This window comes from Thunnus maccoyii, chromosome 14 (genome assembly GCF_910596095.1).
Source record: "Thunnus maccoyii chromosome 14, fThuMac1.1, whole genome shotgun sequence".
NCBI classification, from domain to species: Eukaryota; Metazoa; Chordata; class Actinopteri; order Scombriformes; family Scombridae; genus Thunnus; species Thunnus maccoyii.
Genome location: NC_056546.1, coordinates 11,278,099 through 11,295,394, shown reverse-complemented (window position 1 = coordinate 11,295,394; position 17,296 = coordinate 11,278,099). Strand labels below are relative to the sequence as shown.

The following is a 17,296-nucleotide window of genomic DNA, read 5'->3' as shown; positions in this document are numbered from 1 at the left end:
GTATATGTCATTTAGATTTCCCAAATGGGCTGGAAGGTGCAAAAGCAAAAGCAGATTAACAGCACAATAAAATAGATTTACCTTGACTTATATAGTAGGTGTCCTTGTATAAATGTGCATCTGTGGGTGCATGTGTGTGTTCTTGCACTTCTATCTTTATGAGGACCAGATGTCTTCACAACAATGAGTAGGAGAGGAAAAGCCTGCAAAGTGAGAACGTTTGTGTTGGCCCATCTTTGACTGGGTTGATTTTTGCTTAGATTTAGGGCTAGGGTTAAAATTTGGTTTGTAGTTAGAGTTAAGTGTAAGGTAAGGCATTAAAATTAGTCTCAAGTTTAGGTTTTATGGATTTGGGTTATCCAAAGGCTTAAAAAATAAGGCTGATTTCAACGTTTGTGGTTAAGGAAATAGGATTCTACTGTAAAATAAAAAACGGGTCCCCACAAAAATAGGAAAAAGTGTTAATGCAGTGGGGGCGGGATGTTGAGTGGGTAGATATGTTTTGATGTTCAATCCATATGTTCCGATACATGTGTCAGACTCAATGTATTTATATGGCGTTTATGTTGAGTTTATGCTTAACACGGTATGTCGAGGACTCATATAATGCATTGCATATGAAGTGCTTCTTTATGTCGGAGGAATAAAACACAATTGGCAGTTTATTTTTTCAAAAACACCATGATGGCCCTGCACCAGAGGATGTGGGTGTGTATTTGATGGCTGCTGTATTTCAAGCTATAATCAAATTAGTAGAGAGGTGACTGGCAATCATTTCCCTTCTACTATCTGCATCAAGATACTCCTCTTATCTCAGTTAAGGCATATTTTCCCTCTGTTTTGTCTCCACAGTCCAGTGCCACATGGGACTGAAGTTGTTTGGTAACCTTTTTCTTTTAATCAGTCTGCAAGTCACCTCGTTGCCCTCAGATCTGTCCTCGCTTTTGATGAGGTTAAAACTGTCTAACAGTTTCGGTGCTCTTTGTCTCTGTCTCCCCCCTAAGGCCAGTCATTATGCCCATTTTGTCGCCTGTCTTCTCTAGTGTGCTGCCTTGCCGAGTCCCAGTGTGCTGCCTTGCCGAGTCCCAGTAGGAATTGTTCAAAAACACCAAAGAAATAGGACAGAAGGAGAGGGAGCCTGTGGCCTCAAGTATTCTATTCAGGGTTATGATAACACTACACAGGGTTATTATTAACATCATCATCTCTCCTGGTCAGAAATAAGATCTTCAAAAGCAAGAGTACAACAAGAAGGTCTGACAAAAAAGGTGCCACGGGACAAAGATCTGTACTGAATAAAATGGTGAGGACTTGTGTGTGTGTTTGTAGGGAATCTGTGTCTGTGACTGTGTTCCTCACTTCCAGACTCTGCAGTTTTGAAATACAGTGACTCTGGAGGCAACTCTAGATGAGTGTGTCACAGTTACCCATGTTGCAGTGGTAGTGCTGTTGCATTGCAATGTAGAGTCTTGCTGGTGCTAACTGGTCTCAGAGGTGCAGCAGAATGGTATGGGAAATCAAAGGCCATAGCAGAGTAGTGTGGGACCCGGGTAGTGTCGAATGAAAGCGACCGCTGTGTTTACACATGGTCCCTGTCGGATGCTAAAAGTTTTGGAGGGCTGCTCGTTTTTTAACTCAAATTTTGTAGTGACCACAACATGCTTAATAGACCAACATAAAACAGATGTTTCATAAATTATTTTCTCCATATCGTTTAGTTCATGACTATTGCAAATGTGTTTAATCAAGACTAAGAGTCCATAGACGTGATGAGGGCCAGGTTATGCTAGAAAAGAGTGTCTGTACTGTAGCTGTTCCAAAGCCATACAGTCTCTCCTGGAAAGCATTCATAGCGTTGCACTCATTTGTACACATCAAAAAGGACACAAATTTGTGTAGCTAATGAAAGAAGAGAGTCAGAGAGAGAAGTTCAAACCCTTCTTACCTCCACATATGGTGTGAATGTCGGATTGACGGTTTTGGAAAGTTATAGGGGGTTTGTAAAGCAGTTCAACCATCCAACAAGCAGCTCTGATGAAGTATACCGGCAGCTTTGAGCAAAGCAGTGCTTTGAGCTAAATGCCAATGTTAGCATGCTGACATGCTGATGTTTAGCAGGTACAATATAATTTTTACCATGTTCACCACCTTAGTTTAGTGTGTTTCAGTGCTAACATTTGCTCATTGACATAAAATTTTGACCTGATGATGGCAGATGAAGTTAATTCACCCAACCTGAATGTGCAGAATTTTGTGTCAATCCATCCAATAGTTGTTGAGATATTACACTTAAAACCACAAATGTCAACCTCATGGTGACTGCAGAGGAGAAGTCAGAAAGTTAGTGGGATACATCATCTGGAAATCATGAATGTTTGTACAAAGTGTCAGTACTGACATTGCCATCCCTAGAGCCATGCTGCTAGCATAGCTAAAACAATGCATCAGATCTGTCTCAAAAATTATATTCAGGATATTTTTTTAATGTATCAGTATGTAATTGTTTTTGTTTATTAAAAATGCACACATATACAAACATTTGTCAAAATATGTTGAGTTTTATAAGCTTTAAGTCTCTGCATTTTTCTTTCCTTCACTTGTTAGTCTGCCACAGTTGTACTTTTCTGTGTTGATGAGCTTCATTCCTTCCTATTTTCACTTGTAATCAAGATGAGTTTCCTCTCATAAGTTTCTACCCTCTGATCTCCTGCACAACTCTGTTTTTGTTTTTGATTTGACATTTCAAAAGATTTCACACAGTAGATTTACAAGCAGGAGATCGCAAGATATTTAAAGATGTTATGATTTATGCATACTTAAAATTGCATTGTTGGTCTTCTTGGACCAAAGATTAAACATCCAAGTTTTTTTTAACAAATAAAATATTTTAACAAATAATAAGTCTTTGAATTTAATGTTTTGAATTCATACAGCCATTATGTATTTCTGATGCAGACACTTGGGTAATTCAATGAGCAAAGGCAAATTCTCATATTGAAATTCACCACCACACTGTTCTTACTTAAGTTAAATTAGAATATGCAAGCAAGGCTTCATCTGATCCTTCTGTAACTGCATTATTAAGCTGCTACAAGTGTTTGACTTGGGATATTGGAGGCCACTGTCAAACGTACAAGGTGGATGTGAGGAAGCTTATCCTCAAAAGAAATAGAAGCTCAATAGAAAAGCTGTAAATACACACTGAACATTAAAGTCAATAACTGCAACAATACTTTTATTGACACAACTACAAACAAATAAGGTAACCTAGTGACTGGAGAAATCTAAAAAGCTACAAAGCAAGCTGCTGAAGTGTGAGTAAGGCACTGAATTTCTCAGTTGTGGGGATGATCTTCTAAAGCCGGTCTCGATCCCTGACCTCCACATGGAGGAGGGACAAGTGAAGCGAGGATTCTCCCTCTGGGCGTCAACACACAATTGCAGAAACACACCCCCGTCCCAGTGTAATGTCTGTAAATGCTCTCTGCATATACACACACATCAGTCACACGCTGCTCGTTTTATTATTCTGCCTGCAGGGAGAGTCCCAGGGGCATCAGTTTCATCACGATCCACGCGCACCATCCACACCTCCGCTCACTTGACTTGGCACACAGATGGCCGAGTTCTGGTTTTAAAAAGGGGAAGAAAAATAGAGAGAATCAAACATATCTCCTTTTGTCACTCTCTCTTGTCTGTCTCCTATTGGTATAAATTACATTTGAGCAGAGCTGCGGGTGGTTTATATTTAGTCATGCGATGTACTATGATCCTATCATTACTCATCCCTACAAGCTTTGATAATACAGATTCTGGCTCCACTGTAAGTGTCTGCCTAGGGAATGCTTTCTAGATTTAGTTTGGCCCTTACCTCATCTTCTCCTCTGCACTGTTGCACTGTTTCTCCTCATCTCATCATTCTCGCTCTATTTCTCTTCATCTCTGTCTTCCTGTCTGTCTATCTCTCTGTTTCTCTGATTCTGACTACCTCTCTTTTTTTTGTATGCGTTCCTCAGAAACAGCCAGCAAAGGAGGAGTGTGGCAGGACTGTATGATTATTCATCCAGGGAAAAGCAGAGAGCTTTTTCCACTTACTCACTCACTCAGCCCACGGCCAGTTTGCCTATCTGTGATTAAATTCATCAACACCGTCCCCTTCTTCCATACGCGCGCGCACACACACACACACACACACACGCACACGATTATCCTCAGCAAGTTGCCATTAGAGGTCTCTCCCCATGTTATAAATAGCGTCACACACACACACACACACACACACACTCACTCACTCACTTCCTTTACACCAAGTTCAGTGAAATTCGCTTTGCCCGTTTAATCATATATTCCCTCACCACTTCCACTGTAAGAGCAGAAGTTTTAGCTTTGTGCTTTGACCATAAACATCACTTGAATTAGGCATATTCAATTTTTCTCTTATTAATGCAAACTTGCAGACTGTGTTCCCCAATAGACCATTACAAACCAAATTCATATTATGCAAATACGAACAGAAAATGAGCGTAAGGGATGAGAGTTGTACTATTGGGACAGTCCAAGGCTGCCAGCAGTATGAATTAATTGTGTCCTGGCATGTGGGGCCGGAGGAAGCAACAGCAGGAGGGGGTTTTATCCCTCTCGCTGCAGCATGGAGCTCTGCTGGAGTTTTAGATCTGGTGATTAGGCTGTGAGGTCGAGCTACTCAGCGGAAATCTCTTCTGAATTCTGAGGAAGCGCTGAAGGCATGTTCTTCACTGCATCAGAAGAGGAGAGAAAAAAGTTTTTTTTTTTCAGATGCAGCTGGCCAGTACACAAAATATGAGAGGGCTTCAAGGTCCTTTGATTTGAAGCCAGTCTCTCATTGTGAGACCTCTGATTGAACCATTTTAGGGCAGGGCTGATGCGTTTTACCGGATTGAACTATGTTTCAGCTCGTCTCGCATTGCCATTGTTCAGTTCTGTATTTTAAAAATAATTTGTGTAATATAAAAAGCTATGAATGCAATTAGGCAACACCTAACAAAGCACACTCATGTACTCCACTTTGTAATATTACTGACAATCCACTAGAAAAATAACTGGCTGAAATGCAGATTCCCTGGATAATCAAACTGCAAGGGTTAAAAAAATGCCCAAGGCTGTATTTCCACCTAAGGCGTTGCATAATTCATGAGATAGTCTGTTGTGGGTTTTAGTGAACAGCATAAAAACAACCTCCCATCCCTGACAGACTAGGTATAGATCTGACATGATACACCTACACCTATCCCTCAGCTCCAACTGCCCTTTTTATAAAGAAAACATGCTCTGTTCTCTCAAACAGTGTTATAGTCAGGCATTCATGTGTGAAAGCAGGTCTTGTGCAAATGTTCAAAGCACTACCACAGACATATTGAAATAATAGATTGTAAAAAAAAATATGGACGTCTTGGACTGCCGTTTTGAAGCCTTGAGTTTGGCGATTTGACCGTCATCATCTTGGATTTTTGGAGCCAGAAGTGATGTGACCACATTTGGATGAGAGGCTGACGCTAACACTAGCTGCTAGCTTGGTTAGCACAGTACATTTACAGTCTATGGTTAAATGTGATAACGCTAATGCTAATGCTAAATTTCGCTAGCGAAAAACAGGCTTAAAACCAGTAAATGCACAATATGTAATTTCTGTCGCTAGGGGTCTCTCAATCAAAGCAATAACAGAAGATGGAGTTTGATGACACTGTGAAGTGCCGTGGGATCATGGGAGTTGTTGTCTTCATTGTTAAACAACCAGCTTCTCCAGGTTAGGATTCCTTCAGTGTTCATCGTTCAGGATGTTTTTACTGGGAGCCAAATTATCCACAGAAGATTAAAACTGGTAAAAACAGTGAATATAGCAATTTCATGTAAAAGAAAATAATTTTTTTTTTTTTTTAAAAAAAATCAGTGTTGCTGATGCTATTTGGAGGGCACAGGATGTCAGGGAGGGGCTGCTATCTGAGCTACTTCTAATGTTTGCTCAGCTTGTTTTTCTGATAACATAAGATCCAGATATCCAATAACTAAAATACTTCATCCGGTTAAAAGGTAGTTAAAAATGACCAAGATTGAAAAAGTTTATCATAAAAATGTGGCTTAAAACTGAATAAAAGTAATTTATCGCAATTTCTGGCAGACAGCCACAACACCAACATATTATCTTGTGTGCGCATACTCTTTGGTAGAGGGGGTACAATGCCATTGACAGATGACCAAATGAAACAAACTGTTACCTTGATTAAATTACAGATTTCTCGTTTGAAAATTGTTGGAGACATTTCAGATAATGTACAACTCAAAATATATAACATAGATATAGTCATTTTTAGACATTTTAGTCATTATAGTTACATATAGTTACATATTATAGACTCCTTAGAGGGTCTTAGAGGGTCTTTTAGTACAACCAAGCACTGAACAAGACTTTTTTAGGTGGACAAAATGTTACAATTAACTTTGAAATATGTTATGCAATCAACGTTGTCGCCATGGTAGCGACTTGTCAATCACAAGGTAGCCCTGCCCTAAAGCATACGCTGCTTTATTGTCTATTTTACTCTAAATGGGACCATCATTTACAAAATAATCATGCTGTATTGAAGAAGACTTCTCTATTGAAGAAACCAGCGGCTGAAACCATAAACTCATTAGGAAAGTGTTTACTGAGGTAGTAAATCAAGTGAGAAGTAGTCATTTTCTCATTGACTTTCATACAATCTGACTTCTTTTTTGAGCCAGTGGAATCGCCCCCTGCTGGCCATTAGAAAGAATGCAGGTTTAAAGGACTTCCGCATTGGTTTCACTTTTCAGACTAGAAGCTATGTACTTGATTGAAATCAACAAACTAGTTGTTATTGTCGGTGTTAAGCACAGTACAGCCCATTGTGTTGAGAGGTGAAAGCCAGTATGCATGCTGTGTTGAATCAAATAGACTAAGGAATGCATAGAAAATAATATTTTTTATAAATGATCCTCTTTTCCATTTCTCACTTGTTTGTTTTCCTTTAAGTCACCATGGTACTTTATAGTGAAATGACAAATTGATCATCTAAGGAGTTGGCTTGTGAAAGAGTGGTGGTGTGTATTGACAGGGGAAAAACTGAAAAGACCTATATACTATTATACACCAAAGAAAATGATGGAAATGTTAAAGGAGGACTGTTTATCCTATATCTGGAATAAATCACATAGCCATATAAGCCAGTAAGTTGAACATGCTGCATCAGCAATACAACAATACAAGGTCAGCACAGATATTTCCATATCTTGTGACAGATACTGTATTCCAAAGTAAGATTTGAGCAGAAACTGTTAAGGAGTCATATGCTTTTAAACTAAGCATTTTTAAGGATAGGTTCACAGTTTTTCAAGTCTTTTTTAAAACAATTGTCAGGTGCCCATATGAACATTGGAACAGGTTTTACTTGCTCTAATCATTCCTCCTGCAAATACTGACCATTAAAAATATCCCTTCCTATTGTGCTTTCAGTGTAAGTGCTGGTGACCAAATACATAGTCCTCGTTTTATGTATATATTTGTACATACAGTATTTGTTCTAAAAAGACTAGCTTTGGAAGATATCCACTTGATTTATCTAACGTGGACAGCTAAAGCTTCATATTAGCTTCAGATAAATTTTAAATTCATTTTTGCATAAAACAAGGACTGTGTATTTTGTCCCCCTTCACTGACACTGAAAGCGGATCAGGAAAGGATCTTTGACTGGCCAATATGAACAGGAGGAATAATTAGGGCAAGAAAACCCTGTTTCAATGTTCTCAATCTTTTAAGACAGACTTGAAAAGTTGTGAAGCTATGTGTGAAGCTATCCCTAAGGTACCCACGACAACTACTTGCAAAGGCTCTGTAGCTACACCATAGCTGACACACACCTCCTCAAAAATTTAACTACACGTTGGGACTACAGCAGCAACCAAGATATCACGTTGGGACCAAAAGAACTGTAATTGGTCAGCTTGTGTTTCTACTGCCAATAAAGATTGTTGAGATTGAAGAAAACATGAAGCAGTTGAAAAAAAAGGCTCAGTTATCGTCTCCTTTTCAGTAACACACATCAAGCAAAGTCATTTCACAGGTCTCTGTAAATAGAAGAATGTAAATACAGCAATTACATGGCATAGTTTCATATTCATTAATGAAACAAGACAGACTTTCCCACCATCACTCCTATCACAAAGTAAATGAAAGAACGCAGTTACTGTGGAAAGTATAAGTAAAGCATGATAAGGCCTGATTGTGTACGATTCATCTGTCTAGTGTTGCAGGAGGCTATCACTGAGTGAAACCTGACACTTAACAGGTATCTAAGTAGGTAGATAAACCAACGCAGGTAATGAGATGAATGATTTGGTGGATGGACAGGAAGTTAAATGTCAACAATTTTGATAATCGTCATTTCAGCCACTCATCAAGCAAAAATGCCAAATGTGAAGATTTGATGCTTGAAAAAAAAAAACATATAGTCAGTTCATGGGAATTCTTGTTTCTACATATGTAATTACATACGTACTTTTTTTTAATCATTTTCTTCACATTCTCATGCTGAAGGAAAGGTTTCAAAGAATTCCAATAAACCACAACAACACACTGCCATGAGATTGTGAAACTGTGTTTGTTGGAATAACTGATACATTAATCAGACTTACACAACCCTTAAGGTTGGAAATGGTGCCCACTGAAATCTTTCTGCCCATCGCTGTTGACCCTCCACTCATCCCCCAAGTACTTATAAACTGGTCAATATTAACAAGTGCTTCACCAAATAGAAGACAAACAGCTTCAAGCTAACATGTTACTACATGTGTGCCTTCCAATGATTGTTTTGTGTAATGTTAAGTGTAATAAACATGCCTATGCCATATATGCAGCCACCATGCACACCCCAAACATCTCCAGGCCTGTTTTCAAGTATGACAAGCATGCTTGATGACATCCATGACATGAAAATATTGCTTTTAATCTTCATTTTCCTTTAAGATGCTGCTCCTGAAGCAGTTCTTGTTAAGAGCCTCCAGCACAGTAGTTAAGACGTTCGCTGGGAATTCTTTAATTGCATCATCCGGCATTCATGACACACTCTGATCCTCTTGGGGGAACAAGTGTTTCTTTCCATTTGTGTCAATCAAATTTGCTGTGCTTAACCTCTGTCACCTGTCATTCATCTAATTAAACAACACAAGTAATGAGGAATGTTGATGGGGGGATCTCTCGTTGGGTGTAACAGACCAGCTGTAACAATTTTCAATAATAATTTATAATTATTTGCTGCATTCTCACCAGTATGTTGCTGTTAGCTTGTATGTTTTACCTTTAATATTTGATCATTTAAAAACTTGTACATGTAAACATCATCAATATAATCAATATAGACATGTCATCAAAACAACTTCATGGTTAGAGCCGCATCACTCACTGAGCCCTCCGTTGACTTAAACCAAGTTGATTAGAGTTTTTATGCTGTTTTTATCCTGTCTTTAAAATTATTTATTATAATGCAATTTGTAAAGCACTTTGAACTGCCACTGTGTATGAAATGTGCTATATAAAGAAATTGTTTTGCCTTTCAATGGGAAAACAGCGTTGGGTAGTTACTTATTAGTATTAATAAAAAAAAAAAAATCAATAGAAATTAATAGTTTCTAACATGTAACAAGATTACACTTCTCTGATAAAAGTAATTGTACTTTGAATTACTTTTGAATATCTTTCTAAAAACCTATAGAAATACTTTGACACTCAACTTTTAAACCAACATCGTTGACAAGTCCTTAAAGTGCTTCAGGAAAAAAATTGGAAATTTGCACATCCACAGTTCCATGACAGCTGTGCAATCTCAATCTTCTGATATGATCTAAAGCAGCTACTAAATTGACTTGCTTTTAAAATTGCCTCAATCTCAAGATATTTCAATAAAATAAAAGTTTACCTTCAAACATTTAATACAGTAGTGGTTAATAACTACCACAAGACTTCATGTCTTTCTGACCTGAACATAACCTACATTGTACAACTTCCAGATAAAAATTGTATTGTTCTGGGAAATCATTTAAAAAAATAATGAGTATCTCTGCACGTGTGGAAGCATCCGATCTCCTTCTTGACTCCGCTAACTCCAGCACCTCTCCTGCCAGCACTTATCTATCTTTGCTCACTTACAGAAGCTGTTGCTAGGTAACAGTTCACGCCCACATGTGCATATCAAATTTTATATCTAAACAAAATTCAATGGTCAATGAATAGACTATTAAATTAGGCGTTACAGAATACTTCTGTTGAAATTCTCTTTATAAAGAAAGTTTATTAGTTCACTACTTTAATATGATTACCAAAAGTTAAACTGTAATGCATTGCTCTACTGTATTAGTAGGGAGAGTAATATAATCACATTAATGTGTTATTTAGTAATCTATTAGTCATGATAAGCCTCAATCTTCAGGCTGATCAGTTTCCCTTTTCCTTTACATGACCCAGAAACCCATGGCTGAACTGCTCACAGTAAATATTCTGCTTTGTAACCAAAACCCACAGGGGATTACTAATTAGGTAAGGAAACAGCACAACACTGTGAGTAGAAGATGGGATGAGGCAGAGGATACTGGAGGAGGGGGCTGATTGGCGAATGAAGAGAGAGGAAGCAAATAACAGGAGAGAGGTGGGAAGATGGAGAAGACGGAAGGAAAAAAAAACAGCGGAAGATGACAGGAAGACTGGAGAATTGTAAATTAATTATAACGCAACAGCATCCAGAGATGGCCATAGGAATAACATGCAGAGGAGTCAGTGATACGACAAGAAGTCAAGTGTGACAGACACACAGAAGGATATGGAGATTTGCACATGGATAGAGACTTTCACAAAAAGAGATTGGATTGAGAAATTTGCACATAAAAAGACCAACAATGAAACTGAATTGAGGGAATGATGGAGGGGAATAAAAATCCTCACACAGGCCTCTTAAACATGATCGGAGAAGGCAACAGGGACACGTTTCAGCCACCTCGTGCTTACATACCTGCCTGTCAACCTGCCAGCTCTGCATATCCCACGGAAGATGTTCCAGAGGGGCCAGGCTCCGTGCCGACACATTCCAACACAAAGGCCCTTTCAGTAGGCATGAGACGGTGGTTATGTGGCCAGGGACCAGTCTGGGTCAGCCAGCACTGCAGAGCTAATACGTGCCTAGACTTTTACCACAAAGCCCCTCAGGCCCCACAGTCAATGAGCCCAGAGATTGCTGTGCCGCTTTCACTTTGGGAGCTCAGGATCTGAGAGTGAGAGTGGAGGGGCGAAGACACGGCGCCTTGGAATGAGAAGTGAAACAGACGTTTTAGTAGAGGATATGGCTGGCTGCTTCTACATCTTGCTAGCCCCTGATGTGTATTCAACATTAGCAGCAACACAAGACAACATCTGAGCAACTGAGCCGTATCCCCTCTTCAGTCAGCCAAAGCTAAAAAATAATTTTTAATATGAAATTTAAATCAGAGTCTTGCAACTGAATTTCTCTGTTTGTACCTATTTGCAATTCACATAGGCAGTGTATGCCTTCCCCACATCATACTTGCAAATGATGCATGGGAGTATTGGTAAGTGGGTTCACAGGGATGTTGGGAGGTAAGCTTGAGACCACCTAGCTCACCAAATCAAAACCAATGTTTTAGGACATATCCCACTGAGAGAAGCATTGCAGAGCGAGCCCCGTGAGACACTTCCGTAAAGCAGAAAACACGCTGCAGTGGCTGTGCCATTCAACTGACAGATAAAGACGAATAACATTTTGACAGCATGGATCAGTGTTCAACAGGTGAGCTCTGAATGGTAAAGAGAGGCACCTCCAGAATAAATACAAAAAGCCAAAGTCCTGGCCTCTATTTAAATAGTCTTGGCTAGATATTGTTGATGATACAGACCATATCTAACATCTTTTAAAGCTGGTGCATACCCATGTTACAGTCTCACAGGTATTTCCATTTAACCTAAACAGAGGTCTAATCAGCCAGGTTAAATGAAAACACCTGTGTGCAAGAACTTTTAATGAAGTCAACAATTAGAAAAACAGAAATAGATAAAACAAAAAAGCAGCAAAATTCACAGAATTTAAAACATTTCTGTTTTATCCACTCAGACAATCAACTATTGACCAGTGGATTCATTTCTTTTTTAGAATAGTTATACTATTGGCTTCATTCTGCTCTTTAGAAGTTGGGAAAATTTATATGAGATACATTTTGCCAAAGTAGTTAATTAGTCCTAATCCTTGAAGCCTTATGTTATACAAGTACAAATTTAATAATTTGTTCAGAAAATAGCATAAAACTCACCTTTGTGTGGCTTGCACAACTTGGCAACAACTTGGAAAAAGTCTGCTTTTGGACCACAGAAAGATTTTGTGTAACCATTAGGTAACCTTGGTACGACCACACAGGTGTTTTCACTTAACCTGAGCAGAGGTCTAATTAGCCAGAATAAATGAAAACACCTGTATGTGCGCAAGTACTTTTATTGTATTGTCACAATTTAATAAAAATACAACAATAAATTAAATAAAAAGCGACATAATTCATAGCATTTTAAACATTTTTCTCTCAATTTTATCCACTCGGAGAATCAACCATTGACCAGTGGATTCTTTTTTTTTTTTTTTTTTTTTTTTTTTAAATATATAAAGCTACATTATTGGCTTCATACTGCTCTTTGGAAGTTTTGCCAAAGTAGTTGATTGAACCTCATCTTTGAAGCCTTTTATCTTGTAAAAGTTTAACAATTTGTTTAAAAAATACTTTGAATAAAGTGTAAAAATCAACTTTGTGTGGCCTGTACACCTTGTTTGTGTTCTTTCATTCTGAGATGGATTCAGTCAAGTGCTCATACAAGTAAACTCTCAGAAAAAGTCTGCTTTCAGACCACAGAAAGATCTTCTGTAACCATTAGAATTTTTAGGTCTGTCTACACATTACAGGTGTTTTCACTTACATTGAACAGAGGTCTAATCAGCCAGAAAAAATGAAAACACCAGTATGTGTGCAAGAACTTTAAATTTATGGACACAGTTGAGTAAAATTACAGTGAATCAGTGAAACAGAAAAAAAACAGCTAAATTAATAAAATATTAAACATTTTTTTCCATTTTACCTGTTCTAATGGAATCACTATTATACTACACATGTGTATTCATTGTTTATTGTTTTTTTTAAAGCTTTAGTTGGGCAGTGCTTAGTTTTGTTTAGCTCTGTTTAGCAGTGTTTAGTTTTGTCTTGCTCATTGTTGGGGAAGTTTAAACTATCTAGTTAAAGCCCCTTGTCTTGTAAAAGTTAAACACATTGTTTGAAAAGAACTTCGATTAAAGCATAAATCTCACCTTTGTGTGGCTTGTCCAAGTAGGTATATTTGTGGGGTGTAACTGGTTATTGGACTATTGGACTATTGGACTGGACTAATAGCATTTTAAGCCTGTGTTTTGACATCCACTAACATCAAATTTCTGTGGTTAAGACTTGGTAAAGACTGGGAGAAGTTTATTGCCTCTGTGGTTCCGACACATCTGATATGAGGCATCAGATAACTCCTGTGGGTTTAACTGGTCTTACACTTTTTATACTGACACTTTTTGGGTCACTAACACTAGTAGATACACAGCAAAGGTGACGGACAGATATTCAGTAGCCTAGCAACATTAAGGCTACAAATTACCCAAAATGTAACACTCTCCACCATACTAATTTTGAATAACATAAAATTCAAAGTCTTTTTGGCAGAGTTTCATTCCCTTTGGTCATCTGCGTATTATTTTAATTCAATAATAGCAAAACAGGTGAAGGTTCAAATTGCAGTGAGGCAGGTGCTTGTGTTTCACTATACAGTGATTCACTGCAATCAAAGGATCAAAGAATCCCACATATCCAGGTCAATTTCATGATAGATTCATCAGAGTTTAGTCGGTGTGTTTGATTGAACATCCTAACACCTCTTGATCACTGCATGGCCCCTGATTCTCCACTCCAACATTCCAACAAAGCGAACTTATCAGAGTGGGTTTTTTCTCTCTCTCGCACACTCCTCAATCAAATCCCAGTTTACTGCAGGGTGGAAATTATCATCAATGCTTCTGAAGCATCAACATGAAAGCTGAGGGTTTTTTTTTCCATGACTGATGGCCAATGGATTTTGTTTTGTTGTTGTTTTGTTTTGTTTTGTTTTTTGTGTGAGCACAATATATTTCAAAGAGACTGTGAGGTTGAACACTATTTCAGTCTTACTCCGGGATGGCTTCAGGTGAGGCCCACACTCACCAAGTGGTGGTGTGATCAGCATACTGACTGACAACACAACAATAAAGAAGGAGGAGATAGAGAGAGAGAGAGAAAGAAGGATGAAAAGAAAATGAATGAGTTTCAAATTAAATTTTAAACAACAGAGAAGAAAAGGCACACAGCCTAAAATAACAAATCCAACAATCCATCTTGACTGTGAGTCTGTTAGTATCAAACAAGAGATGTTTGGTAGCATTTTATGAATTAAATACACAAAATCTTGAGCAGTCACGAGTAAGATACAAATGAGGAAGCAATTTGTCAGTTTAGTAGGATCATGCGCTACTGAGGTGACACAGAAATGTTTAGTAATTGTGAGATAACATAATGATGCATTCTTTAACAAGTCAGCATGATGCATTACTTTATTTGAGGAGGCACAAAAATAGATATATGTGCGTAATGAGGAAGTAATGATTAATTGTTCGCTATGTGCCATTTAGCGGCTTATCAGAGCCAATTAGGGATGATTAATTAAGAAAGTGGTAAGTGCAGACTCATGAAGATCTTGGAATTAGAAACGTGTTCATTAACATAGTGTCTACTGTCTAGCAGTGTGCTCTCAGGTACGTTTTTGTTATCTCCTATACAGACTTTAGTCATAGACCATATAGATTCAAAGTTATTCAGGAAGTATACTTGTTAGCTGTTTCTTAATTAGGAGTTAGTTTTTAGTAGTTAGGAGTTAGTTATTTCCTGTAAATTCTTCACAGTAAAGGCTGTTATTTAGTCATTTAAAAGCTTTTAATATGACGCAGTAAAGCAGGAAATATTGGGTTTGCATTGGCGGTAAATTAACACAACTCTGATATGTCTGCCCCTCAGCAGGCTTCCAGAAAACTTGCCAATCAGAACAGAGTGGGTTCATTGGGAGGGGGGCCTTTAAGAGACAGGAGCTAAGACTGCCTGTTAGACTGCCTGTTGTTCCACATCTGGAACTTCTGGAAAACATCTTTGCTATATGACAAATGTATAAGGTGACATAAGTCAATGTTGTCTTTACAGTTTGTACTGCTGCCCCCAAGTGGCCAAAAAACACTTAATGCTGCTTTAAGATAAACTGAGGCTTACATTAATATGTATCAATATCCATCTGTCTGTCCATCCATTATCTATACCTCTTATTCTGTTCAGGATTGTTCTGAGCTCACATTGGGTGAGAGACGGGGTTCACCCGGTACAGGTCACCAGTCTATTACAGGGCTGACATTTATAGACAGACAACCATTCACACTTATACTCACACCTACAGGCAATTTTAGAGCTGGCAGTTCATTTAACCTGCATGTCTTTGGACTGTGGGAGGAGACCGGAGCACCTGGAGGAATAACCCATGAGGATATTCCTTTTCCCCAGAAGAGGTGTTGGGTTTAGGTTGACTTTGATGGGCTGTCTACTAGATTGTCCAATTTTGTCTCCCACTTTTGTCATGGCAACAGCTTCATCATTATAACTCTGCATTTTTCTATTCAGTCATGTGATCATTCAGACTCCGCCATCCACTGCCTGTCCAGCAGTAGTCCTCAGTTGATTCCTGCAATTCTTCAGTCACCAGATTCCTACATGCCTGCACATCTGCTCCCTATTCCATCATCAGCACCTCAGTATATATACCCTCCTATTAACAGTAATCCCTCACCAGACTGTCTATTTTGTCACCATAGTCATAGTGGTCAAGCTTTTGATCTTGTTTGCCTACCTGCCGGTTAATGATTCCTACCTGTTGTTAGTTTTTGCCCTCCTGCCTGCTCCCATTTTGGATTTGTTTGTCTTTGTTGAATGCCTGCCTGTTGCCAATCTCTGCTTCGAAGTAAACCTCACATTAAACCTACCTGCACCGTTCCTGACTCTTGCTTTTGAGTTCAAACATCTTCTACCAGAAACTTTTAGGTGTTGTATAGTATGTTGACAGTGAGCAATTCTTGAGTTTTAACCCTAGGAGTGAACTATTATTATAAATATATTAACTACTACTATAAATAATTCAGGTGGTAGTCTCAGGTAGGTAGGTTAAAATGGTATATTGTGGCAAAAATTACGCACTATTTCCATCCGTTTGTAGTTTCTCACTTTTGTTTTACAGTACCTATGTCTGAGGCAGTTCAGCATCACATCTTAATAAAACACCTTTAAAGAAAAACGCAATTTAGTTGTAGGAAATCTTTATACATTCTGCTGCATTAAGAATGATTAAAGCTGGCCTCCACATGGGTTTTGTATGAAAGTGAAAGCTGCCAAGTGTTTTGAACACCATGAATGTCTTTCATAATTGTAAATTCACTTTAACATCAGTCCACCAGTGCTCCCATTTGAGTAAAGTAAATCTGATATAATTATTTTTTAATTCACAGGGATTATTATGACATTCCTGAGGCGACCTTAATGAAATTAGCTGTTTGATTAGTGATTTCATGCAGTGTAATATACATTCTGTTTCTCTCTCATTAAAAAGGCTAATGAATCGACTGCTGCACTGAACCGGAGGATTCATGCATATCCTCTCCAGGTGTTACCCCATGTTTAAAATCCGAATTGGTTTTTGCCCTTCACGCCATGACAGAATCTGATTTGCAGGGCTCACAGCACCATCCATTGGTCAACAGCATTGCTGTCATTATCTCTGTCACTACACCCTCACTACTGTGTGACTGTGCACTGTGCGCAGTCATCATAGCTGCGCCCAAACAACCAAGCAGCCTGGCAGGCCTGAAATTAGATGCAGCATCCCAGCAGGGGGCCAGGCCGGTGATCCCCAGAGGGACTTGGTCCCTTGGCTGATTGCTGAGCTGAAGCTCTGATGGAGAGGGTAATTACTGGAGACGAGAGCATTAATAGTGCATGAGACAGCGTGTGTGTGTGAATGTGTGTGTGGTGAGAGTGGGTGAAAGGAAGTGAAAGTGAAAGTGAAGTGAAAGGAGAGCAGAGGGGTATAATGATGATCCGGATC

General features: G+C 38.6%; 1 long non-coding RNA gene across 1 annotated transcript; it reads right to left on the bottom strand.

Annotated features, from left to right (window-relative positions):
• Positions 1-3,214: 3,214 nt before the first annotated feature.
• On the bottom strand, positions 3,215-12,467 carry LOC121911948. The gene is made up of 3 exons (XR_006099983.1): positions 12,361-12,467; positions 11,052-11,339; positions 3,215-3,628 (listed from the first exon to the last, which is right to left on the bottom strand). It is a non-coding gene; the product is annotated as an uncharacterized LOC121911948 (long non-coding RNA).
• Positions 12,468-17,296: the final 4,829 nt, after the last annotated feature.